This window comes from Macrobrachium nipponense, chromosome 32 (assembly GCF_015104395.2).
Source record: "Macrobrachium nipponense isolate FS-2020 chromosome 32, ASM1510439v2, whole genome shotgun sequence".
Classification (NCBI taxonomy): Eukaryota; Metazoa; Arthropoda; class Malacostraca; order Decapoda; family Palaemonidae; genus Macrobrachium; species Macrobrachium nipponense.
Genome location: NC_061094.1, coordinates 42,454,576 through 42,482,007, shown reverse-complemented (window position 1 = coordinate 42,482,007; position 27,432 = coordinate 42,454,576). Strand labels below are relative to the sequence as shown.

Here is a 27,432-nt window from a genome sequence, read left to right as displayed (position 1 = left end):
CTGATTCTCTCAGTCTGGGGGAGCTGTCCAGCGTGTTTGTCGTGTATGGACAAGGCGTCAGGGGTTCGGAAGAGCTGGTTTCTCATTTTGGAACAGCTTTCCTGAGAAAAGAGCTCTTTCTATGTAATTTTAAAACCGCTAAGTCGGTTTCTCCCGCTCAGAAAGCGGAATTGCTCTTTGCGCCTCTTTCGGACCATCTCTTCCCCCAGGCTATGGTAAAGGATCTTGCGGCGAGTTTGCAGGAGAAGGCGACCCAGGACCTCTTGGCACAGTCTTCAAGACGCCCAGCAGTTCCTTCTACATCTTCATTCGCTAAACCCCCGAAGAAAGTCAAACCCTTTCGCGGGGCACCCCCCTCGAGAGCAGCTCCTCGAGGGAGAGGTTTTTCGAGAGGAAGAGCTTCATTTAAGCCAAAATCCACCAAATGAAGATCTTGTCCTTCAGACGCCAGTCGGGGCCAGGCTAAAGTTCTTTGCGGAGGCATGGAGGCAGAGAGGGGCGGACCCTTGGACTCTCAAGATCGTTAGAGCAGGGGTACAAGATCCCCTTTTTGTTACATCCTCCTCCTTTAACATCAACTCCCAGAGACCTCTCTCTGACTTATCAGGGAGAGAAGAAAAGTATCCTTTTCGATCTTTTAGACCAGATGGTCGAAAAAAGAGCGGTGGAGCAAGTCTTGGACCTGGGGTCACCGGGCTTCTACAACAGGATTTTCCTGGTGCCGAAGCAGTCGTCGGGTTGGCGCCCAGTCCTGGATGTGAGCAGGCTCATTCTTTTTGTGGAGAAAAACAAGTTCAAAATGGAGACGCCTCAGTCGGTGCTAGGAGCCTTGAGACCTGGCGACTGGATGGTGTCTCTGGACCTGCAGGACGCGTTACTTTCACGTCCCCGTCCACCCTCTTTCAAGGAAGTACCTGAGATTCGTCTTAGGCAACAAGGTTTGGCAATTCAGAGCCCTTTGTTCGGTCTCAGTCGGCCTCCGATGGTTTTTACAGTTATAATGAGGAATGTAGCGAAGTGGCTCCATTCTTCAGGGATCAGGATATCCCTCTACCTCGACGATTGGCTGATCAGAGCGTCGTCGAGAAGAAAATGTCTGGAGGACCTTCAGTCGACGTTAGCCCTAGCAAAGTCCCTGGGTCTTTTGGTCAACTCCGAAAAGTCGCATCTGACCCCGACACAGTCCATCGTGTATCTGGGGATTCAGATGGATTCAGTGGCTTTTCGGGCGTTTCCATCCCAGGAACGTCAGCAGATGGGTTTAGAGAAAGTCGCAGCCTTCCTAGGGAGAGAAGCTTGTTCAGGCGAGGGAATGGATGAGTCTGCTGGGCACCATTTTCCTCGCTGGAAAAGTTTGTCTCGTTGGGAAGACTGCACCTCAGGCCTCTTCAATTTTTCCTTGCGGAAGAATGGAAGGTGAAGGAGGACCTGAATGCGATCCTACGGATCTCAAACACAGGTGAGACCACTTAAGATGGTGGCTCGACCCTCAAAAGTTGCGAGAGGGCTTCTCCCTAAATCTTCTGAGCCCCGACCTAGTGTTGTTCTCAGACGCTTCCAGTTTCCGGTTGGGGAGCAACCCTAGGGGGGGGAGGAAGTGTCAGCTCTGGAGAGGGGAATTACAGGGTAAGGGGGGGCTGGAGAGGGGAACAGGTAGCCCTGGCACATCAGTGTAAAGGAACTGGCAGCGATCTTCCTGTCGCTGCAGTTCTTCGAAGACAAAGTGTCAGGCAAGGTCATTCAAGTCAACTCGGACAGTACCACAGCCCTTGCATATCTAAAGAATCAGGGAGGAACTCACTCCAGATCCCTTTTTCTCCTTGCGAGGGAAGTTCTGCTATGGGCAGACGTAAGGCAGATCAAGATCCTGACGAGATTCGTGGCAGGGGTACAGAATGTCAGGGCGGACCTTCTCAGTCGTCGAAATCAAATTCTGCCAACAGAGTGGACCTTGCACCAGGAAGTCTGTCAGCAATTATGGAGACTGTGGGGACGTCCTCTAGTCGACCTGTTCGCTACGTCGAGGACGAAGAGGCTTCCTCTGTATTGCTCCCCGGTTCTGGATCCAGGGGCAATTGCGGTGGACGCGTTGCTCTGGAGCTGGACAGACCTAGATCTTTACGCCTTTCCCCCATTCAAGATCATGGGGGAAGTCATGAGGAAGTTCGCAGCTTCAGAAGGGACAAGGTTGACTCTGATTGCCCCGATGTGGCCAGCAAGAGAGTGGTTCACAGAGGTCATGACTTTCCTTGTGGACTTCCCAAGAATGTTGCCCTGGAGGAGAGATCTACTCAGACAGCCTCACTTCAAAAGGTATCACCAAAACCTCTCCGCTCTGGCTGACTGCGTTCAGACTATCGAAAAGTTGGCCAGAGCGAGAGGCTTTTCGAAGGCAGCTGCGAGAGCAATCGCTAATGCTCGAAGAGCCTCTTCAAGAGCTGTCTACCAATCTAAGTGGGCCTCCTTCAGGGCATGGTGCAAAAAGGAAGGAATTTCCTCTTCCACGACCTCTGTGAACCAGATAGCAGATTTCTTGCTCTATTTAAGAAATGTGCAGAAATTGGCAGTTCCTACAATTAAAGGTTATAGGAGTATGTTGTCTGCCGTTTTTCGCCACAGAGGACTGGACCTCTCCGACAATAAGGATCTACACGATCTCTTAAGGTCGTTCGAAACCTCCAAGATTCCACAGGTAAGACCACCCTCATGGAAATCTCGATGTGGTTCTGAAGCATCTAATGTTAAGTCCCTTTGAGCCTCTCCACGAAGCTTCTCTACGGGACTTGACGAGGAAAGCGCTTTCCTAGCTTCTCTGGCGACGGTGAAGAGAGTTAGTGAAATCCCAAGCGTCTTTTTTTCAGTAGCCTATTGGGCTTCAAGGGGGACAACGCTGTCTGCTCGTTGAGCCCGTCTTTCTTGGCAAAAATGAGAACCCGTCTAATCCTTGGCCGAGGAGCTTTGAAATCAAGGTATGTCGGGTCTCGTGGGTCAAGAACCAGAGAGAGCCCTGTGCCCTGTCAGGGCTCTCAAGTTCTATGTTAATAGAACTAAAGAGATAAGAGGTCCTCAGGTAATCTCTGGTGCTCGGTGAAGAGACCACAGATTTGCCGTTGTCGAAGAATGCTGCTTTCTTCTTGAGGGACGTCATTAAAGAGGCTCATTCATCTTGCCAGAAGACTGATTTGAGCCTCTTTAAAGTGAAAGCTCACGAAGTCAGAGCCGTAGCTACTTCTCTTGCTTTCCAAAGGAATATGTCTATCAAGATATCCTTGATAGCACCTTTGGAGGAGCAATTCCGTATTCGCCTCACATTCCTCCGGGATGTGAGAACGATTTACGAGAACTGTAGTTCTTTCGGGGCCTTAACATTTCGGCAGACACAGTTTTGGGGGCTGAAGGTAGCTCTCTCCCTATCCCTTAGCTTAGTTTAGGTTAGTTTTATTATTGTGTTTTTGGTTGATGGTGAGATCTTCTGTGGAAATCTCCCATTCTTTAGTTTAACTGTCAGGGTGGTTTTTTGGTTAGTTGGTCAGGTGGTGGTCGGTTGCTGTGTTACTCCCATATGTTTGGCTAGATGGTCTTGTCACATTGAGGTTACGTCCCCGTTGACAGAGCATCCAGAATGCACCAGCACTACAGGTCTACTGGCTGGCAACTCTGATAAAAGCAGAAGCAGGCTTAAGTGACAGTAATCACAGAGTCTACTTTGCTAACAGGTAAGGAACCAAGAAGTAAATCATTTACTTAATTTAAGTTTCCTAAAAAATCCTATTCTGTCTCTGCCCACCATCCGAAGGTGGGATTCAGCTATATATATATCTGACAGGTAAGTTTCATGAACAAAATGTTATTGTTATAATACAATTAAGTTTGTTCATACTTACCTGGCAGATATATATAATTAGAGTGCCCACCCTCCTCCCCTCAGGAGACAAGGTCATGAATAAAAATATGAATGGAAAACAAATGGGAATGGTTCCTGATATCCGCCTCCCAGCGGCGGGAATGGGTACTACCACCTGGCCGCCCACTACGTGTGCCGCGAGTTTTGAAATTCTGTCGGACGTCAGAAAATACAGCTATATATATATCTGCCAGGTAAGTATGAACAAACTTAATTGCATTATAACAATAACATTTTGCCTAACCTTGTGGTATGGCCTACGGGCCTAGAGGAAGTGTCTGTGAGAGGTAATGCCCTTTCTGTTATGGTGGATTACATCAGTAATTGGAATCTAAAGTGCTCGCTCTCCAATCAGTGTTGTGAGTGTAGTGATGTTGATTTAGTTGCCCCTAGTGTTTTGTGGAGGGGGCGTCAGATCGGCCTTATAACGCCTCTAGGTCTAGACCTCTGTCGGACTCCCAGGACCACAGGGAGAGGGCATGTCGAAAGCCGAAGGAGGGTTATGAGGAACCCCCCACCGATCTGGCGTCCCTTCGGCAGGACCTGAAGACACTTCTAAGGCTGCCAAAGATCGTGCACGTGCACGAATCCTGAAGGATTGCTTCTCGTCCTCCGAGGTGTCCTCCCCGTACAGGGGTTGGAGCTCTCGGAAGGACTCGCGCCCTTTAAATAGAAGCTTATTGAGGAGGACGCTTCACGTCCTCTCTCTCTATTGTCATGCGATTGTAATCGCCGCCTTAACAATTTGACGACTTTCCAACGCATGGGAGAAAGAAGAAGGAAATAGGAAGAACGCTGTTAAGCGCCCAGATCGCCTTATCATTGTTACTGTGAAAAGGAAGAAGGCGTACCCTCGTCTTCTCACAGGATCAGCCCTTCTCGGTTGGCTTCGTTTTCGCCAAAAGAAGGGCAAAACACATTTACTGAAGGAAGGATTTGAGGCTGTCTGTCTGTCAAGTCAGGCAGTCTTCTTCTCCTTTTCCTTGCTCGTCGCTTTCTACATCCTCGCACCCAAGAACACACAGGCGTCCTTTTGAGTGCGTTTCTGGAAGTGTTGATGAGCGTGACAGAGACGCAAGATGTCGCACAGGCGGCCGCCGTCTTTGTCAGGAGTTGCGAACGTCCATAATACTCGTCCGGACGACGATCACCGTACATCGGCTTATGACTAGCACGCTTCATGAGCGGCGCTCCCCTTGAAGACAGGACGCTTTTCGGGACGCCTCCGTATTTGATAAGCAACAGTCATGTCGAAGTTTTTACCAAGTCGTTCAGGAGAAACCTTGGTTTCTTAATAAGAATCTTATCGACGTTTGGGTATGATGGCGGATAGGAAATATCTACTTCCTTCCGTAAACCCTAGAGATGAACAGGAATTCTGTCTCTTCCGCGATTTATGAGGAAATTACGAAGATTTAAAGAGTTCCTGGATTAACTTCCTTCCTTAAGGAGATATATATACTCTTTCTATCGTTCTATTAACGAAAAGAACGAAGATAGTAAAAGTTTTTTCCTTTCTCTATCTGCCTCGGCATGTGTTGAATTTAGAAAGGTGGTTTTCTGCATATTTACTTGAGAGAAGTTTTCTTTAGTATACCTGAAATAGCACTGCCATTTTCTTTCATACACTCAGGTTCCAATGTTTTTTTCTGTTTTTTGTGTTTATTAAGTGTTCGTCCTTTTTGTTTTCTTACTTGAAGTGTATATTGAAGTACAAGTAATTTAGTATTTGGTATTTACTAGTCAACACATTTATGAGTATGAATTTAGCAACTAATTTTGCACAATGTACCTGTTATTATGTTTACTTAAGAGTTAAGTTGTTTTAATAAAATTAGAGTTCACAACACAAACATGGTGTTTCCTTGAGCCAGGCGCTCTCCTCAATTCATTTACCTTCCTGCACGATGTGGGCTTAAAGAAACCCCCACATTTTGGTGCCCAGACCCGGGAACACTCCCTCTAAGAAGATAAGTAAGTTGTGCAGGGAAGATAATGGAGAAGTTAAAGAGGACAAGGATGACATGTCGAGGGTGGGTGACAAGAGCTTCCAAGGTTCTGAGTGACCTTCTGGAGTCCTCCACCACAACCATTAGTCAATTTGAGTACGCCATCAAGGAATACGACCAAAGACTAGCTAAGTTGGATGAAGTCCAAGAAGCAATAGAAATTGATGTAGCTGAAGAAGAACTAGAACAACTTTTGGATGAAGCCCATGAGTTTAGAACAAAAAGTGTGCAGCCTAGGATACAAGCTGAAGACCAGATAAGGAAGTTAGCAGCAGCAGCGGCAGCGGGTCCTGGTTCTGTAAGTGGGGGGGGGTGGTCAGTCTTCATCTCAAGAATCAGATGTCACCAACGTCAAGTTACCCAAACTGGAACTGCCAAAGTTTAGTGGTGAAGTGACCCAATGGCAGTCCTTCTCGGGATCAATATACTTCCCACATCGATGCAACAGACCTTCCAGTGATCAGTAAGTTCACCTATTTGCTGTGCTTTGCTGGAGGGAGATGCCAAGAATGTAGTAAAGGGACTAGCCCATACCAGTGCTAATTACCCGGTTGCTTGCAATTTACTGAAGGAACGCTACTACAAGCCGGAAAGGATTATTTTTGCTCATGTCCAGGCATTGTTAAATGGTCAGGTCACATTAATGTCAGCGGACCAAAAGGTGTTAGCCCACAGCTGTGGCAAATTACGAGATGACATTCTAATACATATCCGCAGTTTGGAGGCGCTAGGCGTCACTGGTAAACAGTGTGAAGTGTTTCTTACACCTATCATCCTCTCTCGTTTGCCCAGTGAACTGCGGCTAGAGTGGGCCAGGGATGGTGATGGACATGAAAGTGATTTAGATTGGTTATTGACATTCTTAGACAAGGAAATTTCAAGATTAGAAAGGTCTGAAGCCTTTAAGGGAAAGAGTAGTAGTGAGGAAAAGAAAATTGAAAGTAAGAGTTCTAAAGACAAGGTGTACTCAGCCGCAGCCCTTCATGCTTCGTCCAAGCAAGAAAACACTATGTGGCAGTTTCTGTGGCAAGAAACACAAATCAGAAAACTGTTTTGGTGTTCTAGAATTGAGTGGGAAAAGAGCGAGGTGAAAAAATTAGAAGTTTAGGCCTAGTTTTTTCAAGTGTTTGAAGAGGACACATGTCAAGAGAGTGTAAAGCTCGTACAAGGTGTACAAAGTGTAACGGTGCCCACTCTACCTTAATGTGTGGTGTTAGGCTGGAAATTAACCTAAAGAAGGAAGAAAGTGAAGCAAAGGTAGGTGCTGTTGGCAGTGACAAGCCTGGTGATGTGGCACTTCTGACAGGGCAAGGTGGTAACTGTACCATTTTACAGACAGCCAAAGTTCAAGTGAGTGGTAGTGATGGTACTGTTGTCACTGCTCAGGTAATGTTTGATAATGGGGCAGACAGATCATATGTTAGTAGCAAATTTGTAAAGAAGTGTAAACCACAGTGGATCACTAGTGCACCTATGCCATACTCTAGTTTTGGGGGTCATAGTAGTGGAAAAAATGAACACAGAAATGTTTATGAGTTAAAGTTGTGGGACTCCGACAAGAAATTGGTACCTATCATTGCTGCGGAGATTCCCAGAATATGTCAGCCCTTGGTTAGGCCTGTTGTACCATATTCAGTGCTTAACTCTTTTTCTCATGTTGCATTAGCTGATATTGATTACCCACCATGATTCTCCCATTGAGTTGATATACTGATTGGTCTAGATTTCTACTGGACACTGATTTCTCCTGTAGATGCCTTCCAAATTAACCATGTTGTAGCCATGAAGTCTGTCTTTGGTTATGTCTTGAGTGGCAGGCTGTATGAAACCACTCACACTTGTACGTATTCTTTACCACAATTATTGTGTATCTCCTCTGTTTCAGATTCAGATTTGTGTAAGTTTTGGGATCTGGAAACTGTAGGGGTTAAGCCTAGGGAACTTGTTGAAAGTTATAGTGAGACTAAAGTTTTCAAAGAATTTGAGAGTACCGTGAAGTTTGTGAATGGTCGCTATGAGGTTGCACTGCCATGGAGGATGATTCTGCTAAAGAAAACTTTTGAATAATGAAGTCATAGCCCATAAAAGGTTAAGTAAGCTAATGGTTAAGTTAGAACAAAATAAGGAGCTTAAGAAAGAGTATCAAAAAGTGTTTGATAGTTATGAGTCTGATCACATGATAGAAGAGGTACCAAGAAGGGAAATTTCAGGTGTGAATCCAGTGTACTATATGCCTCATCGTCCAGTAGTGAAGTTAAGCAGTTCAAGTACTAAGATAAGGCCTGTGTTTGATGCCTCTGCCTCTTGTTACAATGGTGTATCATTGAATGACTGTTTGTCCTCAGGCCCATCACTCAATCCTGACTTGGTTGAGGTGCTCATTCGCTTTCGTCGTTGGCCCATTGCTGTTACAGCTGATATAAGAAAGGCATTTCTGCAAATTAGTGTACAAGAGAAAGACAGAGATGTTCATAGATTTTTGTGGCCAAGAGACGATGGTACAATACGGCACATGAGATTCAAACAAACGTGGTACCCTTTGGTTTGGTAACACCGAGCCCATTTCTGTTAAATGCCACTATCAAACATCATTTGGATAAGTATCCCCCCACTAGTGTAGTGCAAGATTTGAAGGCTAACATGTATACAGACAATTGGTTGAGTGGTGCGGATTTTGCTGTAGAAGCAGCTGATAAATTTTGTGAAGCCTGTAGCATTTTTGCTGATGCTAGTATGGACCTTACAAAGCTTGTGTCAAATAGTTTGCTGATTACTTCTCAGTTATATGACAAGGTACCCTTTATAAATTCTGATGGATGTAATACTGTATTAGGCCTTAAGTGGTGTAACTCACAGGACAGTTTCTCCTTTGATGGCATAACCTCAGATTCTGTTGTAGTAGTAGTCTCTACTAAGCGAAGCATCCTTAGTGTGATAGCTAAGATTTTTGACCCTTTAGGATTAATTAGTCCATATGTTATGTACGGCAAGATACTTTTTCAGGAACTCTGGAAACTGGGTCTGACTTGGGATCAAGAATTGCCATCAGAGTTGAAGCTTAAGTTTCAGAAATGGCTTTTTAGTAGTCAACATTTTAAGAATTTTCAGATAGATAGATGTTATTTTCCACAAAAGGCCTGGGAGAAGCTTAGTCATATGGAGCTACATGGGTTTGGCGATGCTTCGAAAAGGGCTATGGGGCTTGTGTTGTTACCTGCGAGTACCTGTGGAGAACAGCTCATATAAGGTGTCATTAGTATCCTCTAAGTCAAGAGTTTGCACCCTTAAAGACAATTACATTGCCGAGGTTAGAACTCATGGGATCTCTTTTGTGTTCAAGATTAGTCAACTTTGTGAAGAACGCCCTTAACCTAGATAACAGTGTTAGAGTTAGGTGTTGGACAGATTCTACCATTGCTTTGTCATGGATTTAAGGAGATGCTAGTAAGAAGGACATATTTGTAGCTAATCGGGTAAAGGAAATCAGAGAGTTAACACCTCCAAGTTGCTGGCAACATTGTGGAAGTAAGGACAATCCAGCTGTCCTGATAACACGGGTCTTTTGGGCGGACAATCTTGTGGATAGTACTATGTGGTTCTATGGGCCTAGTATGTTAAAAGACACCCTATACCAGGTAAGGGAAGGTAACACAGTTGTTAAAGATAAAGAAGAAATAAGCACAGAAAGCACTGTTGCCTGTCTCAATGTACAAGGAGTGCCAAAAAACCCTTTGATAGATTTAGATCGATTCAGTAAATTAAGCAAGGTGCTAAGAGTTACAGCTTATGTCTTAAGATTTATCAGAAATTGTAAAATTAGTCAAAATAAAGTGGAGGGCCCTCTCATTACTGAAGAGATTGATTTTGCTAAATTGAAGTTGATTTACTGCATCCAAAGAGAAGTGTTTTCTGTAGAAATAAAGGCACTTTTAGGTAACAAGGCTATTCCTCAATGGTCTAAATTAAGAAATCTTGACCCCTTTCTAGATGATATAAGATTATTAAGAATTAAGGGTCGTCTTGAGTTTTCTAACTTAGACTATGACACTAAACATCCTGTCATAATTCCCAAGGGTCAATTTGCTAAGTTGTTGATCAGATTTCAGCATGAGTTTTTGAAGCATGCAGGTGTGGATACTGTAATTTCATCCCTACAGAATAGCTTTTGGATTATAGGAATGAGGAGATTAGCTAAGACAGTAATGAAGGAATGTTTAAGTTGCCGTTGGCATGATTCAAAACCTTGCAGTCAACCTGTGGCTCCATTACCCAAAGAAAGAGTAAGGTCTTCTCCACCCTTTGATGTAACAGGCTTAGATTATGCAGGCCCTCTTTTTTGTGCCGATTGTCCAAGTAAGAAATTTTATGTATTGTTGTTCACTTGTGGTGTTGTACGAGCCGTACACCTAGAGCTTACAGAATCTTTATCCTTGTCTGACTGCTTATTGGCTATAAGAAGATTTGTTGCCAGGAGAGGTTTACCTAGTCATATATTCAGATAATGCAAAGACTTTTGTAGCTGCTAAATATGAGGTACAAAGGATGTATAGCCACTTGGCTCCCAAATGGAACTTTATAGCCCCTCGTGCTCCCTGGTGGGCGGCTGGTGGGAGAGGCTCATTAGGTCAGTTAAGCTTGCTTTGAGAAAGACACTAAATCTGAACTATGTAAGTAAGAGTGAATTAGAAACTATATTAGTAGAAATAGAATCATGTATTAATTCTAGACCGTTGACTTATGTGAGTGATGAACCTGATTCCATTCACTATCTCACTCCCTCACATTTTATCCTAGGACGAGCCTCACACTGTAAATCCTTAATAAATGTAGAGCCATGTAAGGTGACTTCCAGGGACTTGAATGAAAGAGAAGTTGTAAGAAACCAGAAGCTAGAACATTTTTGGAAACTTTGGAGTAACAATTATATAACTAATTTGCCTCAAGTTGTAAAAGGATTCAATAAGAAATGTGATTTGTCTAAGGGTGACCTTGTGTTGATAAAAGAGGATAACATTCCTAGATTGAAGTGGCCTCTTGGGGTTATTGTAGATGTGTTTAAAGGTAAAGATGGACTTGTAAGAAGTGTAAGGATCAAAACTAAAAGGGGAGAGGTGACTAGACCCATTCAAAGATTGTATGATCTAGAAGTAGGTAGATCCGAAGATTTGATTACTGCTGATGCATCCTGTGATGATCTTGATAGAGATGTATGTGCTAATCCTCAAATGCCCATGCATACTGTGAGTGATTATGATGTACTTCCTAGGTCTAAGTCTGGTAGAGTAATTAAGCCCCCTACTAAGTTAGATTTATAAAGTCACTGTAAATCATGCAGTTGTGCATGTCAGGTAAAACTTAATGTGATTGTTAGTTTGTGAAACTACACTACTAATTTTCATTGGGGATTTTTCTGTCAGATATAATTTAGATAAGGTCCAAGTTGTGCTCTTTAATAGGTGGCTTCGTCCCCTATTGCCGGGAGAATGTTGAATTTAGAAAGATGGTTTTCTGCATATTTACTTGAGAGAAGTTTTCTTTAGTATACCTGAAATAGCACTGCCATTTTCTTTCATACACTCAGGTTCCAATGTTTTTTCTGTTTTTTGTTTATTAAGTGTTTCCTCCTGTTTTCTTACTTGAAGTGTATATTGAAGTACAAGTAATTTAGTATTTGGTATTTACTAGTCAACACATTTATGAGTATGAATTTAGCAACTAATTTTGCACAATGTACCTGTTATTATGTTTACTTAAGAGTTAAGATGTTTTAATAAAATTAGAGTTCACAACACAAACATGGTGTTTCCTTGAGCCAGGCGCTCTCCTCAATTCATTTACCTTCCTGCACGATGTGGGCTCAAAGAAACCCCCACAGCATGGAAAGAAGGTAGTAGAGTATCTGCTGTATGATAATACGATACGGTCAAATCGTAAGCACATACCGTAGTTACTTCTTTGCTGTGCAACTCTATTACCAGTATCCTTACAGGACTTTCCTAGGAAGGACTACGCTTAAAGGGATTGTTATGACAATACCTAATTAGCTTCTAGATTTATCGAAGTCTTGTTTCGCTTAAATATACATTAATAAGAACTTCCTGAAGTTCGATAATAATTTTATAAGATTCCTTTATTGAATGGAGTAGCTGGCACCATCCTGGAAAGAGTAAGGCCAGACAGCTAACGGAGGCTGCTATCGCTTAGACCAACGCAGTAACCATCTATTTCTCAGTCATGCGAGGTCGGTCCTGCGGGATGGAAATGACTCAACCGTAATCTCCTCCCCACCCTACAATCGCGGTCTTAGCTTCGGATTGAGGGGATAGTTAAGCAAACATATAATAAAATATTGTCTGCCTTTTGCTAAGAAGCTTTCAATAAGAAAGATATTACAGCCTTTCAATGCTGATTACCGTAGGTAACATTATTAAAGGAATCTAACGCAGCAGAACACTATATATTATATAATGCTCTCATGCTTACGAAAGCATGGCTTATTAGAGTACATGCTTAGTGAGAAGATTAATGTAGTAGAGAATTCACTTTAAGTCTACGGTATGGTCAAGTCTTATGGCCTTTCATGCATCAGGGCGCTCGACAAGATCCTCTCTCAGATGCCGTTCAGAACCCTTGGTGTTCTATGCACCAATACGCTCGGTAAGACTCTCGCGAGGACGTCTCTTGAAGACGCTCAACGTCCTACGCATTGAGACGTGAGGAGCTTTTTGCAGATGCTCGACGTCCTACACGAAGAGACCGCTCATTCAGGAATGCTCTGGAACGACCGCTCGACGTCATAAACATTGATAAGCTTTTTGGAAGACGCTCGATGTCTTACACATCTGGACGCTCGCCAGGACGCTTTTGAAGACGTTCGGCATCCTACACGTCATGTCGCTCAGCAGAGCACTTACCAGGACGTTCTTCAGAACGTTAGGCGTCCTACGCATCAAGACGTTCGCCAGGATTCCTGCAAGAACGGTCTTCAAGAGGGCGTCTTCGAAGAAGAGGAAGGAGTTTGGTCTCGTCAAGATGCCTACTTTGCTTTCTACGAAGGGAGCGTTCAATAGAATCCATGACTTGATGAATTCCAGAAAAACTGTAAGCAGATTTCCGTGTCATAAAACGCCTCTTCTGCTTTCGGGAACATTAAGGTCCTACCTGTCGTAAGCCCAGTCTCTGATTAGGAATCCTGCCCCTTCCTTGATTTCTGCGGGAATCGGGAAAACTATATGCTCGAATTCCTGGATTACTTTCTGTCATGTAAATGGGTTAGTTCTCATTGACAAAGATCTTAATAACATTTTATCGCTTAAGCGGATAAGCTCTCATTAACAAAATTCGAAAGATCTCTCATTCATTAGTCAGAGGCTCATCCAGGAAAAAGACTTGTAGACTACGTCCATGAAGTCTTATGTCCAATATCATAAGAAGCTTGAACTGTCCTTTTCGATCCTCGGTTCTCACTTGATCTCCATTCGAATTATGTTAATTCGTTCTCTTGGCAAAGAGAACGAAGACAGTCGATTTCCATTCTCTCTCTTCCTCATCGAGGAAAGAATGTAGTAGAGAATTAGATGTTCTAGTGACTACAATACTTACGTATTTTATCTTTGCGTCATATTACTAATGTAGTGTTCAAGTCATATACGCATATCATGGTTACCTCTACAGATGGCAACCGAAAAGACGGTTATTGTAAGTGTATTTAATCGGTCCTTCCTGCAAACTTCCAGGAGTTTCCGCTGTAAGGACAACGCTAAAAGGTATTGTTACAACAACACTAACTCAGCGTCTGCATCTAGCGAATTATGTTTCGCTTAAATATGCCTGCTTGAGAATTTCCTTCTGATCGATAATAGTAACAAACCTATTCCTTCGTAGAATAGAGTAGCTGGTAACTCAGGCAGAATAGTGCGAGCCGAGACTACGATAGAAGGCTGCTGTCATTGCGGATGACGCAGTATATTTAATCGGTACTACAGGCAACTTTCCAGGAGTTTCCGATTTAACATTTGGTTAATTAAGCGTAATGTTACGACAACACAAAATCAGCTTCTGTATTTAGCGAATTCTCTTTCGCTTAAATATGCCAACTTGAGAGTTTCTGTTCAAATAATGGAAAATCTATTCCTTAGATGAATAGAATAGCTGGCAACTCGGCATAAGACTGCGAGAAGGTGAACATAAGCTGCTGCCTGCTGCGTGTAACTGTTCAACAGGTGTCAACCAACAACTCAGTATCAGGCGTAAGCTCGCTTTGTTTATGCTCGGGGTCGGTTAAGAGGTCTCTCTCTCCCGCGGGATTGATTGACGAACCGTTATCTCTACCCTACAATCATGACTTTCGCCTCGGGTTGAGGGGATTTCTAGTAATCATGAATAAACACGACTTCCTTTTGCTAAGAAATTTTCAACAGAGATATCTCTTAGACCTGTTCAGCGCTGCTTACCACACTGTAACAGAATTCTGTACGAGTCTACCGCGGCATAGCACTATAATAATGCTCTCCTGCTTATGCAAAGCGCAGCCTTATTAGGGAAGGAAGCATGCTTAGTGAGGGAATGGATGAGTCTGCTGGGGACCATTTCCTCGCTGAAGAAGCTTGTTTCCCTGAATAGACTGCAATTCAGACCTCTACAGTTTTTCCTACAGGAGAACTGAAATAACATCAAAGATCTAGAAATAATTCTAAACATCTCTCAATGGGTTGACGATCACCTCAGGTGATACCGAGAGGGTGCCAGGCATCCGGACAGAGGTACAGAGGTCCTGGCACATAATCTAAGAGAATTGGAAGCAATTTGGTTGGCTCTCCAGTTCCTCGAAGAGTGAGTTTTTGGTCGATTGGTCCAAATCATCTCTCATATCCCAAGAAGAGAGAGATGGTTATCGACATAGGCACGGAACGTAACGATCCTCAAGAGGTTCGTTACACTATTGCACGTCCGTGCGGATCTTCTCGATCGACGGCAGCAACTACTGACGTCTGAGTAATCCTCGCTTTAGAAGTTATGTCGAGAGTTGTGGAGACTGGAGATGTCCTTTCGTAGATTTCTTCGCAATATTGAAGACGAAGAAGCTTCCTCTACGTTGCTCCCTTATTCTCGATCCGAGAGCGGTAGCAATAGACGCCATCATATAGTATGGAATAGGGATAGTTGGTTAGTGTCTTTTCCCCTATTCAAAAGCTTAGGAAATATGATAAGATAATCGCTGGCGTCAGAGGGAGCGAGAAAGACGCTGATCGCCCCATGTTGGCCTTCGAGAGGCTGGATTCACAGAGGTCACGTCCTTCAGAGAGCACTTTCCAAGGACCCTTCCCGAGAGAATCGGTCTACTCTAACAGCCTCACTTCGAGAGGTACCTAAAAAACCTCTCCTCTCTGAGTCTGGATGCGTTCAGACTGTCGAGAAGCGAGAGGATCTTCAAGATTAATTACAAGTCTCATTGCCAAAGCAAAGCAGTGCTGCATATTTTGCAGTGTACCAATCGGAGTGGGCTGATTCTGGGTAGAGTGCAGGAAGAATGACTGTTCCTACACCTCCACCTCTGTGAATTACTTTACCGTCTTCCCTTTCCGTCTGAAGTATGGGATAAGCTAACAGTCCCAACGATTGTAGTATACGGAAATATGTTGTTGACGGCCTCTAGGCTCAGAGATTCGGATCTGTCAAACAACAAAGCCCTTCACGATCTTTGAGGTCTGCGGAAATCTTGAAATGGTCTAGATCGAAGCTATCCGGCATGGAACTTAGACGTAGTCTGAAGTTCCTGATGTCAAAGCATTTCGAACCTCTCCTTTCTGTAAACTTAGAACACGTGACCAGAAAGGCTAATTTTCTAACCACTCTAGCTACGGCAAAGAGGGTTAGTGAGGTTTTAGCCATCATCAGAGGTTTTGGCTTTAGAGGACATAATTCGGTGTCCTCTAAGCCTTCCGTTCTTGTTAAGAACAAAAACCCGTCTAACCCTTGGCCCAGAGGCCTGGAGATTAAGGGGATGGCACAAATTATTGGGCAAGAGCCACAGAGAGTCCTGTGCCCTGTCGGGGCTCTCAAGTTTTATCTTCATAAAACTAAAGAAAGTCGAGGTCATTTGGACAATCTGCGGTGTTCCGTAAAAAGACCAGACTTGCCCATGTCGAAGAACGCCCTGGCGTTATTTTTAAGGAGTCTTTCTAAGAGGCTCATTCGTCATGTTTGAACAAAGATCTGAAACCTTTTAAAGTAAATGCTCACGAGGTGAGGGCGCGGCCTCGGAAGCCTTTCAACAGAGCATGGCACTCAGTTACATCCTGAGTACCGCGTTTTAGCGAAGCAACTCTGTGTTCGCTTCACACTCCCTGAGAGATGTGAAGACGTCATATGAGATCTGCTGCTCGCTAGGGCCATACGTTGTCTGCAGACACAATCTTTGGGGCCAAGAAGTACCACTCATCCTATCCTGTAGAAAATGGTTAGGAAGAGCTCTTAATTTTATTTGTTGAGTCGCCGCCAATGGCGGACTTCTTAACTCTTAAGCCTTAGTTAAAACACCTTAACTTTGGCTAGGTTGGTCAGGTGGTGATATTTATTTTACTTCTTAGCCCTCATGGTATGGTCAATATGGTCTAGACACATTGTGGTCACGCCCCCGTTGTCAGATCATCTAGAACTCACCAGCTATACAGGTCACGTCCTTGCTGGAGAGACTAGTAAAGCAAAAGCAGACTTGGGTGACAGTAATCACGAAGTCAGTTATGCTAACAGGTAAGGAACCAAGAAGTCTATCATCTGCATGTGAAATGTTTCCCAAAATCCTTTTATTCTGTCCCTCCCCACCTCCAATGGTGGGAATCTGCTATATATATATCTGACAGGTAAGTGTCATGAACAAAATGATATTGTTATGATACAATAAAGTTTGTTCATACTTACCTGGCAGATATATATAATCAAGTACCCACCCAACCTCCCCTCGGGGACAGTGGCATTAGAAAATCTGAATAGAAGATGGGAATGGTTCCTGACACCCGCCTCCCAGCGGCGGGAATGGGTACTAACCACCTGGTCGACCACTGCGTGTGCCGTTTTTGGGGGGGGAGTTTTTGAAATTCTGTCGGGCTTCGGAGAATACAGCACAAAGATTTGAAATCTTTTGATTTGAATGCTCACGAGGTGAGGGCGCGGCCTCGGAAGCATTTCAACAGAGCATGGCACTCAGCAACATCCTGAGTACCATGTTTTAGCGAAGCAACTCTGTGTTCACTTCACACTCCCTGCGAGATGTGAAGATGGCATATGAGATCTGATGCTCGCTAGGGCCATACGTGTCTGCAGACACAATCTTGGGGGCAAGAAGTACCACTCATCCTATCCTGTAGAAAATGGTTAGGAAGAGCTCTTAATTTAGTTGTTAAGTCGCCGACAACGGCGACTTCTTAACTCTTAAGCCTTAGTTAACACACCTTAACTTTGGCTAGGTTGGTCAGGTGGTGATATATATATTTATATATATATTTATTTAATTCTTAGCCTTCAATGTATGGTCCAATATGGTCTAGTCACGTCGTGGTCTCGCCCCTGTTGACAGATCATCTGGAGTGCACCAGCTATATAGGTCTCTACCTCGCTGGCAACTCTAGTAGCACAAGCAGACTTACGTGGCAATAACCACGAAGCCAGCTATGCTAACAGGTGGAACCAAGATGTAAATCATCTGCATGCATTTGTTTCCCAAAATCCTTCTATTCTGTCCCTTCCCACCTCCAACGGTGGGATTCAGCTATATATATATCTGACAGGTAAGTTTCATGAACAAAATGATATTGTTATGATACAATAAAGTTTGTTCATACTTACCTGGCAGATATATATAATTAAGTACCCACCCACCTCCCCTCAGGGGAAAGTGGAAATAAAAATTATGAATAGAAAATGGGAATGGTTCCTGATACCCGCCTCCCAGCGGCGGGAATGGGTACTAACCACCTGGGCCGACCACTGTGTATGCCGGAAGTTTTGAAATTCTGTCGGACTTCAGAAAATACAGCTATATATATATCTGCCAGGTAAGTATGAACAAACTTTATTGTATCATAACAATATCATTTTTCTCCACTTGCGACCTCTATTCAGCAAATAGCAGACTTTTTGAACTTTCCTCAGAGATGAGAAGCGTTTGTCCGTTTCTGCTATTAGAGGCTACAGGGTGGCACGGAGTTTGGTGTTACGCTTTAAGGGTATCGACATCTTTTCCTGGGAACTTTCCCTACTAGTTAAGAGGTTTGAGCAGTCGAGTTCTCCTTAAGAGCTCAAGCCTCCAACATGGGATGTTTCCTTGGTTCTTAAGATCTTCACTAAGAGTCCATATGAGCCCTTGTGTCACTCATCTGACAGGAACCTGACACTCAAGACAGTTTTCCTTCTGGCTTTGGCATCTTCCAAGAGGGTAGGAGAGCTCCATGGTCTGAGCTATGAGGTGAAGCACACCAGGGGTTGGGGGTCGATGTCCTTTGAATTTGTCCCGGAATTCGTGGCCAAGACCCAAAATCCCTTGGTGCATGATGACAGGTTCACTTCGTTTTCCATTCCATCACCGACTGACTTTGTGGGTGGTGATGCTCAAGATCTTTTGTTGTGCCCTGTCTGGGCCCTGCGTTGCTATCTTAAAAGGACTCAGCACCTTACACCAGGCTGCTGCAGACTTTTTGTTAGCACAGGCCGTACATAAGAGGACTCGGCACCTTAGAACAGGCTGCCACAGACTTTTTGTTAGCACAGGCCGTACATAGAAAGAGGTGTCTAAGAATACTATCCCTTTTTGGATACAGGATGCCATCAGACAGGCATACTTGACTCTTGATGATTCCACCACCACGTCTGTGCAGGCTAGAGCGCATGACGTTAGAGGTATTGGTCCCTCTCTGGCTTTCAAAAAGAACTTGGCTTTACATAGAGTGCTGAGCGCTGGTACTTGGTAACGCCAGTCCATGTTCACCTCCTTCTATCTTAAGGATGTTGCCCACAGATCTACGGACATGTTTTCCTTGGGTCCTGTGGTGGCTGCCCAGCAGGTTGTGTAACTCATAGTTGCCCTTGACAGGACACCTTTGTATCTTACCTAAGATGATTGTGTGGATGAGAGAATGAGTGAGTTGGCTGGTCTCCTCCTTTCTCTTTTACCTTTCGTTCTTCCTTCGGGCGGTTTAAGGAATAGACACGTCATTTCCTGGACTGGTCTAATACAGGCGAGTAAGGTAGTCATACTGGTAGTGTGGTCTTGCGTATACAAATATCTTACCCACTATTTGGTAGCATATGCTCCACTCCTTGGCAAGGAGGAGTTGGGAGTAATACAAACCCTGGAGTCTTGGTTTGTAATTGGTCAGTCAAAGTTTCTCTTTGGTTCCCTATACAATGGTTATCCCATATATCACTGTATGTCACTCAGGTTCTGAGTGGTTAGATATCAATTTATCTAGCTTCTCAACGGGCTTAAGTCCCTCTCCAAGAACCATTTCTTTTGAGAGCTGGTGGGTAGGTCCCCTGCCGGTCTAGGATGTCTTATACCTCCCGCCAAGTATGAGTATCCTTTTGTTAAGACCGAAGGTTTGTTCGCGTATGAACAAATGACAAATTTTCTAAGACAATTTGTATTTTTCATAGCTACAAACCTGAGGTCTTAACGTTATACTGCTCACCTCTAGCCGCCCCTCTGTTTAAGTCATCCTGAGTTGGGAAAGACTGGCGTAGCGGCGTCATCCTTGACCACTCCTGGCCCGAGCTACACATGCGATTTCAGATATCACAAGATTCCTTGCTTTCATCTGCTTTTTAACCGGATCCAGCTAGGCACTAGAAATTATCCTATTGATTGAAAAAGAAACCCACAAAATCACTTTGTAACTTGTTTACTTCTAAGTATTTACATATAGTTTTACTACACACTCGAGTATTTTCAGGCCCTATCTGTGGCCCATTTTCAAGAGATGTTTGGGATGTTAGCCTGGGTCAAGGCCCAGCAGTCTTCTGGAACTTCTTCTCGTTGAGCTGTCATTTATGTGATGGCTGTTCTGGTTTCCTTGAGAGTTGCCAATCCCCTCTTGTCGCTCTGATATCCTGAGCTGATGGACAATGGGATTAATCCTTGAGGTAAAGGTGTGGTCACCAAAAGTCTGTTGGGTCCTCATTATCACCTATACTCGCTAACATCCATATGGAATATTTCGAAACTAATCTAGTTCCTAATGTTAATGTCCCTAACTTAAAACTGCAAGGATGGTGGAGATACGTGGATGATATTTTTGCTATTCTGCAAGGTGATGAAAATGAAATAAAAACTTTTCTAGATTAACTCAATAAGTTTGATAACAATATCCAGTTCACTTTAGAGAAAAGTAACAATAATAAACTGCCCTTTTTAGACATACTCATAGAAAGAAAAGAAACAGGATATGAATTCAGCACATATAGAAAGCCCACACATACAAACTCATATATTCATTTTTTTTTCACAGTCATGATATAAAAATAGGGGTTCTAACAGGTTTATTTCTTAGGGCAATGAGAACGTGTGACCCTTGCAAGATAGAACAAGAAATAAATTATGTCAGTACAGGCTTCGATGCATTAGCATACCCGGAATGGTTCAGAAAAAGGGCACTCAACAAAGCTAGAAAAAAAAAATTTACAGAGCAAATGTAGAGAGTACATGGAATAAAGAAAACAAGAAAATAGTTGCCCTCCCTTTTATGCCTAAAATGAAACAAATCACTTCAAAATTGAAAGAAAGTAAATATAAATTTGTATATACCTTTGATGGTACCGTAAAAAACAAAGTATGTAAAAATAAATTGGAAGGAGAAGACAGTAATACAGATGATGTAGCGGGGCTATACATAATCAATTGCAACAATTGTGGAGACAGATATGTGGGGGAATCAGGTAGGGGAATAAGGACGAGAGTCCAAGAACATAGAAGGGCAGTACAACTTAACTCTCAGGGGAGTGCTAAAGCTAGGCGTTGTTAGGAAAATGACCATGGGATGGATTTCGAAAGCAGTAGGTTTATATACAAAAGCAACAAAATTAGTCACAGGAGGGTAGTAGAAGGTGCGGTGCACTCATCAGAGAGATTAAAGTAATAGAAGGAAACAAAGGTTTTACCTCGGAAGATCCCATAAGCCGAGCTTTGATATTAAAAGAAGCTAAGATTGACCCTGCTGACCTGGAGATTAGGTTTCCTGCCCAACAGACTTTTGGTGACCACACCCTTACCTCAAGGATTAATCCCATTGACCATCAGCTCAGGATATCAGAGCGACAAGAGGGGATTGGCAACTCAAGGAAACCAGAACAGCCATTACATAAATGACAGTTCAACGAGAAGTAGTTCCAGAAGAATGCTGGGCCTTGACCCAGGCTAACATCCCAAACATTTCTTGAAAATGGGCCACAGATAGGGCCTGAAAGTACTCGAGTGTGTAGTAAAACTGAATGTAAAATTTAACTTAGAATAAACAAGTTACAAAGTGATTTTGTGGGTTTCTTTTTCAATCTTCAGAAGAAAATTGAAAGAAGTTTTTGTTTGGTTTAATTATCCTATTGTTAAGACCTCAGGTTTGTAGCTATGAAAAATACAAATTGTCTTTGAAAATTTGTCATTTTAGAATGCCTGATCCTCAGCTGTGAGCTGTGGTAAGAAATAATGGCATGGTGGTTCAGCATAGGCTAGAGCAAATAGCATTAGTCTTTTGAAAAATGTAAGTTTTCTAAAAATGATGAAAACATAACTGGTACATTCAGTGGTAGAATTGGCATAAAGCATAACTCACTCTTATTGCAGAAATCATCTTGCTGATACCAAATTTTTGTTTTTTTGTGGAATTACTGTATATTATACTTTGGGTGGTGAAATTCATTGCAAAGAATAGTGTACTTTTTTACTTTTAATACCAGTTCTTAATATTGGAGGGTTTTGCTTTATTTCTAAAACTTCTGAATACCAAGGCATACCAGAATTTTGGAAGTTTACAATTAAAAAGATATTTATGGACTAATATTGTTACCCACATGGACATTATTTTAAGCAGGGCATGTGAGAAGTGTACCATGTTGGATTTTGTTTTTCCTGTTGGAAAGTGAGTAATTATAATAAGAAAATTTAAAACTTCTTTGTTATTTTCATCTGCAAAGTGGGTATGTAAGCAGCACTGAAACCTTTGTTCCTCTGTTTTAAGAGTTGTCAATTAAGTTGGACTGTGGAAGTCGGGCATTATTTGAAAAAACTTGCTGCAGTTTTTAGTCACGGATCCCTGTATTATTTTTATGTTTTTTGATTTCTCGTGAAGTATTTTAGTTTGTGTTTTGGGTATTTCTGAAGTTCAATTCAATTAAAATGTGTGGTGAAAGTAAGAGCAGGGAAAAGAGAAAGATGTCAGGCAGACAAGGTTGGGAGGAGGATAAGAAATTGCATTACACAAAACTTTGAAGGAAGTTTTTTTTACATGATGCTTTTACTGAGATGTGTACTGTTATAAATTCAATGCATATTTTTCCCATGCTCAATTTCTGCTTAATTTTTATGGCGAAGTATTACTATTTGTATGATTATGGGTTAAAGGGCAATTCAGTCTGTGATGACCATTGGTCCCTTGCCCATGAGTACTAGTGCAGGATTTTGATTTCTGAAGTTTTTGTTTTGTTAAGTCCGGCTGGCAGCTGCATTTCCTTATGTCTTTTGTATTTCAATTTTCTGTGGTTTCTTTCCAATGTGGTAGTAGTTCAGTTGCTTTCACCTGAATTTCATTCTGTGGTGGTCCCAAGTTAAAGCCACACTCAGGGGTTGATAGATTTCACAGGCACCACCACCTTACTATCTCTGAGCTGGGGAGGGGGAACTAGGTTTACCTGCTGATTCATCGGCGGCCACTGCCTGGTTTAAACTTGTCTTAGCTCGGATGGAGAAGGGCCTTAAGTTCTGATCATGTGCGTGTGTTCAGTCCTAGGACTGCGTGATAGCTGAATGGCCGGGGTTTCTTTTATTCTGACTGTCATAATCAACCTTCAGACTTATAGTTGGCCATGCTCAGCAACTCAATTTTATGGAAAGTTTGAGAATCTGGCCCCCCAACACGTAATGATCTGATGAATAACAAAGACCCACAACCTAGTAGTATAGGCAACACAGTAGTAGGACACAAAATCTGGAGTAGAATTTGTGTGAAACTCGTGTTCTTTCTTCCCTCTAGTGTTAATAACATTATTTCACTATTAAGTTTTGAGGAGGATCTTGTAGGATATTAAGTAATAAATATAGCTGTACAAGTAGGAAAATGAAAAAGCAAATGTACCCACTGTATGTTTGAGTTATGTACGTGTATTTGCTTATTTTACACTTGCTAAGTAGCTGTCAGCTATCATTTTGTACTTTGTTTCATTTTGGATGACATTTCGCGCGCGCGCAGGCTGTAAAAAACATACCAAATGCTACTTGAGCTTACTCTGAGATTTAGAGCCTTTGTCCTGGTGTTTTTCCCGGAATAGTTTTTTTTCTGTGCCTTTGACAAAGATATTACTTAGCTTAGCCATAGTATACTTTACATCTCTATCTAATTTTTGGCAGGATTCTTTATTACTTATATTAGAGGAAAGTATATTCATAAAAGTAAAATAAAGCAGCCGAAGCCAATGGCGGAGCACTATATAATGTATGGGTTCAAAGTTGTACGTGACGTAAACATGACGTCTGGGCTCCTCCCACAAGGTGATGACGAGAAATAGCCGTCTCTGGAATTTTGAATGAATATTCGTACCCTGTCAAGGCTTCAAGAATGGCGGCTATGTTAAGTCATTGTCGCCGTGGTTGCAGGACAGCTTTTGTGATTTGACTTGCACAATTGTTTAGAAGTGAGGAGGCCCGTGGCAAAACCTACATAAGCTTGAACAGTTAAATGAATAATAAGGCCTTTTTTGGGTAAGGAGTACACCCGGATATCCAAGGCTACCAAGTTTTTGTCATTTGTTGACTTCCATAAGGTGCAGAAAGTAATTATATATGCTTTATTACAATGATCATCAGTGTCATTAGGAAAAATGTCAAAGGAGTTACGACAAATGCCAAAGTTTTCTTCAGTTTGTTAATTGATTTTTAATTATAATTTTCAAATGGAAAAATAGTGATAGGAAGCAATTTCTTGAATTATTTATGGAAACCCTTTGCTTCAAGGATTCTAGCTTTTGACCTCATGGCATAAATCCCATATATTACTACTACTACTAACAGGGAGTATTGGTCGTATTTCATTGTTGCCAGAGGTTGAGACTTTCACGAATAGCCAATTATCCATCGAGGAGGAGGCAAGTTAATTACGTCATTATATCTTTGAAAGACATTCCTCTTAGTTTGCTGGCAATGTTTACAAGACGTCAGTGTTACTCTGATGATTACCAGAATTAAGCAACTTTCGTAATACAGAATACAGTCAAAAATTAGGTAGGGATGTAAGATACCCTGTGACAAAGTGTCATCTTGTCAAGTATTTTGATAAAATTTTATTCCGGAAAAACACCAGGAAACCAGCTGTGAATCTCATAGTAGGTTACTCTGTATCATCAATTGAAATCATGTACCGAATACTAACATATGATTGTATTCCAGGTCCTGAGTTCGTGTTGGAATTTTCCAAGATGCATCAAGAAAATTTAATAACAAGAAATGTCATCTGCAATCTGAAGAATGGATTCTTAATTTTTTCAGGGGCTCTTCTTTTTTTTTTTTTTTAAGTATAAATTAGTACAAGTTACAAACCTCCTATTTTCACGTGTGCCTGAGTCTGGGCGCCTGAGATGAAACTAATAAAGTGATATTTATCTGTGTGACTGTTTGTTGAAACTAGATAAGTATATCTTAGTTTTACCAGACCACTGAGCTGATTAACAGCTCTCCTAGGGCTGGCCCGAAGGATTAGATATTTTTACGTAGCTAGGAACCAATAGGTCACCTACAGTTTATTGTGGGCTCCGAACCACACTATATCGAGAAATGAATTTCTATCATCAGAAATAAATTCCTCTGATTCCGCGTTGGCCGAGCCAGGATTCGAACTTCGGACCACCGGATTGGCAGCCAAGTGCGAAAACCACTCGACCAGTGAGGAACTTGATATATGATAGTTATTTTTGTATGTGTGTGTGAGAGAGAATCTCCCTCTAGTGAAAGTCTGTGTGTGTGTGTGTGTGTGTGTGTGTGTGTGTGTGTGTGTGTGTGTGTGTGTGTGTGTGCGCCCCCTGGTAGTTGCTTGCTCCTTTTTCCTCTGTCCATTGCACATTAATATGTTTATAGAGCTCTTTTGATTGTATTCATCCACACCTCACTCGTCTAGAAAATATTCAAGTTGGATACTTTTCTTTTTGTTGTGTTGTGAGGATTTATTCATTGATGTGTTTCTTAGCTTGTGAGAGTTTAGGTAAACAGTGGTGAAGATATTTTTATACATGTCTGATTTGAGTGTCTGAGTGTGCTCATAGTGTTTTCATACTCACTGCAAGCTCTCTGCAGGACTTGGTTTCTCTTGTAGATGTTTTTCCAGATGTATTGAGATTGATATCCTGTTCGGCCTTTAGCATATCTGTTCCCTTCAGTATTATCACTGATGCTTGTATGCAGTGTAGTTACCATTGAGGGAGGGAGGTGTGATGCGCTGAGGTACAGTGGGTCTCAAATCTCATGCGACATGATTCTTTTTGTATCGTCCATAACTCAGACGCAACGTGACGTTGCCAAGTAGTGCTATTATTTTTCTTTTTATATTAAATTTTGTAATGTCATTCGTGTCGAAAAGTTTGCGAATTCACAGCTAGCCTTATTTTCCTTATGGTTAAATAGATATGATCCCTTTTATGCATCAGTATAATTCTTAATTTGTGTGATTTGAATCTATTTTTTTTTTTTTTTTTTTTTTTTTTTTTTTTTATCTTTACGTTGATTAGTTCAAAGTGCGGTGTGATAAGGTTAGCGGGGCCAGCATTAGCACACTTAACATGCTCCTCGGTCTGGTCAACATAACCATGTCTGCAGCATTATGACAGTGGACCTAATAAGCTTAACAGTCATAACAACAATTTCAAAGTAGGAATATGAATTAAAACAAGTTTTATTTTAATGTCGAAGTTTTCGGCTGCGCTTAAGCTGCCTGTATGTTGGAAAAATTTGTACAGGCCTAAAAAAATAATCTAAGCCATCTGAGATGTAGTCTGTTACTAATTAATTTATTTGTAGAGATTACCTGTTCTTTGAGGAATATGAATTACTACCAGTTTTCTTTGAATGTTGAAGTTTCAGGCTGTGTTTAAGTTCCCTGTATGTTGCAAAATGATTTATAGGCCTAGAAAAATAATCTAAGCTTTCTGAGATGTAATCTTTACTAATGTTTTTATTTATAGAGATTACCTGTTCTTTGAAGAATAAAAGATGGTAATGATTTTGGTTATATGGTGAAGATTACTATTAATCGAAATATCATAAGTATGGAACACTTGTTTTTCAACTGGGTTTACAATATTATTTTCTTAAAAGTCCTTCTGCTTTTGGTGTATAATTTTTTCTTTCATAAGTTAACTTGAAGTGCAAGAATGTGTAGATAACCTCATTTGCTTTCTGGCCAGAAATTGTTAATATAGAGATATGAATGTTAAGTGTAATTTGTAAAGAAATCTAACACCTAGGCCTAGGAATAATATGTTGGCTTTGACAAATAGGCAAATATTTGCTAGTATGCTATCATTTTTTAAATATTTAAGAAAGATAACGAATAATTATATATGAAAATCCAAATATTCCTTTAACACATATAAAGTAAATGTTTTCAAGATAATTTGATGGTCGCTACTCATTGTAGACCTACTTATATACCAGGTGGCAGTTGTTGCACGACACTAATGATACGTCACACATGCTTCCCTCACACGTTGCTATAGGTGGGCACATTCTACTTTTGTATATACATATTTACATTTTTTCAGCGTTGAGGGTAAAAGCAATCAAATAGAACTATTTCAAATTTTTTGTTTGCTTTGGAAGCATTATTAATGTTACGAAAATTTATTTCGTTTTTTATTTATTTATTTATTTAACATTTGAACTGAGGTTTGATGGCGACTTCGTTTTGGTCAAATGCTTCAGCAATGAGTGAACGAAAGTTTTGAAAATGTTTCGTAATAGTTTTTCTGAAATTTGGCTACACGTGACATTTTCTTACAATTTTTAAATATATGACAGATTTCACTCTTATGAAACATATTATGGCCCTATTGTACACGAAAATCGCGTTTTCGCATTGAAATAGTAGATAAATATGGAGCATGCTAGTTGCCAGTAAGTGAATTTTGAACGAAATCCTATGGAGTCATATCGCATGAGATTTGAGCATCACTGTACATAGCTGGCATGAGAAACAGGCATGGGTTACAGAATGTGTTTTTTTTTTTGTTCCATGAAGCAATTAGTCATAACAATGCTATACTATTCCTTGCGAA

General features: G+C 41.8%; 1 long non-coding RNA gene across 1 annotated transcript in view; it reads left to right on the top strand.

Annotated features, from left to right (window-relative positions):
- The window catches only part of LOC135207484 (uncharacterized), a 38,136-nt gene extending 12,890 nt beyond the window's left edge, over positions 1–25,246 (top strand). The window contains exon 3 of the long non-coding RNA XR_010312977.1: positions 24,557–25,246. This is a non-coding gene — a long non-coding RNA (uncharacterized LOC135207484). The remainder of the gene's footprint in view (positions 1–24,556) is intronic.
- Positions 25,247–27,432: the final 2,186 nt, after the last annotated feature.